Source organism: Frankliniella occidentalis, unplaced genomic scaffold (assembly GCF_000697945.3).
Source record: "Frankliniella occidentalis isolate FOCC.00 unplaced genomic scaffold, Focc_3.1 Scaffold324, whole genome shotgun sequence".
Taxonomy (NCBI): Eukaryota; Metazoa; Arthropoda; class Insecta; order Thysanoptera; family Thripidae; genus Frankliniella; species Frankliniella occidentalis.
In genome coordinates this window covers 117,638-119,686 of record NW_026267448.1, presented here as the reverse complement: position 1 = coordinate 119,686, position 2,049 = coordinate 117,638, and the positions used below count along the sequence as shown (strand labels likewise).

Here is a 2,049-nt window from a genome sequence, read left to right as displayed (position 1 = left end):
GTTCGTGACGTGACTAATGCGATATTTATTATGCCCGCAGGTTCGCGACCACACGATGGCCCCGGGACGCCCAGTCGCCGCCGGCCGCCGCCAGGCTCCATGACTCATCAGGTGAGTGGCGACGAAGGGGCTCAATCAGCCAACACGTCGTCAGCGGCTGGACCGCGAGCCTGCTACTTGCTCCTCCCACCTACTGGCAGCTGCTGCAGCTGCACTCGTGACGGACCCCCTCAGCGGTGGCAGAGGGAAGGCTATTATTAAACCCATCGGACGAGCAGCCGTGGCAGTCCATCGGGGCAGCCAGCGGGTCGGGCCGCGCAGTGACGCGGAGAAAGGCAAAGAACATAGACGCCGCTCGGCGAAAAAATTAATTCAAATCAATTGTGAATAATATCTGTTATGGTGAGTTATAAGGTATTGGGCTAAAATTCAGAGTGTAAAACAGAGCTTACCTATCTGAGAGATGGCTGGGTTTGACGGACACCAGCATCAGTTAAAGTGAAAACTGATTTTTTCGCACTATAGAAATGAACTACGATGAAATTTGATATCAGGTAAAGGTACATAGAGCAGGTTAAAGATTTGCTGTCAAAAATTGAAATAAGTTTACGTGCTCTATTTCTTCAATTTTAGGTGAGGTAGACATTCGTATCCTACGTCGTTTTGAGGGTATTGGAGATACCTTTAGACGTTCAAAAACAAAAAGAGGCTGAGATAGTGCACCCAGAAAACCGTTACTTTGAATTAAAGAAATTTTATTTCATTCAACGAAAATTTCGTGCCGGAAACCAAAGAAAATTTTTTCGTTCATTCAACGAAAAAGTTTCTTTCACAGAACGAAAGTTTTGTCAGATTGAACAAATTTTGAGTTAAATAAATTTTTCTTCTAATCAACGAAAATATCGTCAGTTCGTGATTTCGTTAAGTCAAAGTTACGCTCTTCTGGGTGTGAGTATTGTGCCGTGCGTATTGTACGGCAGAAGGCGCGAGGTTCTCGCAATGCCCTGATGGAGAGCTAGTCAGTTCGAGCGAGTTCGAGTCCTGTCCTTGCCCTTCTGCACCCAAGGTGTAGAACACGGGGCGGAACAGGGCCTTGTGCCCCGGCTTGTGCGGGCAGAGCTTGCTCTACCTCGCCCAAGGCTGTGGGGGTATACGGGCGCGACGCGCCGCCGCCGGGATGGTGGCGGGGTATGGTAGTGGTGGTGTACTGACAACATTTTGGGAAAAAAAACAAGTGGAAAAGGAGAAAAGAGAAAGCAACGTCGGTGTTAATTAAGCCGCAATAAAAAGGAAACAAGCAATATGGTGGCCGCGGGGCAAGGGCGGGTCATTAACGTTAAACACGGCACAGTGTGTGGTGGTGGTGGAGGTGGTGGAGCAGAAGCCTGCCCGTCTTCTGCTTCTCGCTCTGTCTCCCTCCCCTATAGCATCTCCCTTCTCTTTCCCTCTCCCTCCCTCCCTCCCTCCCTCCCCCTCTCTCTCTCCCCGCGCTTCCTGCCCCTGCTGGCTGGCTACCTTATGAATTCAGGGCGCTGCTAACGTAATGAAATTGGCGGTGTGGTTCGTTTCGCATGGTTTTCCACGTGACCTTGCCTCAAAGCGACAGGGAGAGGGGCATTCTGACGCGGCCGGGCGCCTCACTGGAGTAAAAGGGGGGGATTGCCGCGCACGTATACTAGTCTCGTATTTTTCATCCCCTCTCCTCTTCCTCGCTCGTTGCAAGAGAGAAAGATGCAGCGTTCTATCCTTCTCCTAGCTCACGCCCCCCACCTCCCTCTGCACAGGAGAAGGGGGGAAAGAGAGGGAGGGGAAGCAGGCTGGCGGGGGCGAAATGGACCCCCCTAACCGGCCTCGCGGGGCCCGTCTGCGCAGCATAAGGGGGAGGGGGAGGGGGGTATTCGAAGAGTTCCAAAATGCTATGGTCCCCTTGTCTGGGGCCTTGACTAATGTTGCGTCAAAGTGAAAGAATGAAGTGCCCCCGTTTGTCTTTGCGGGAAGGGCCGCTTGTCTACCGAGCATCATAAAGCGAATAAAAGGGACGGAGAGAGA

At 51.9% G+C, this 2,049-nt stretch overlaps 1 protein-coding gene across 3 annotated transcripts in view; it reads left to right on the top strand.

Annotated features, from left to right (window-relative positions):
• The window catches only part of LOC113215378 (calcitonin gene-related peptide type 1 receptor), a 134,234-nt gene that overhangs the window by 23,971 nt on the left and 108,214 nt on the right, over positions 1 to 2,049 (top strand). For 2 of the 3 annotated variants that reach the window (XM_052273999.1, XM_052273997.1), the window contains exon 2: positions 41 to 111. The gene's annotated coding sequence lies outside the window, so the exon portion shown is untranslated. Of the gene's footprint in view, positions 1 to 40; positions 112 to 268; positions 403 to 2,049 lie in introns of those variants that run through there. The other variant, XM_052273998.1, reaches the window with a different exon arrangement.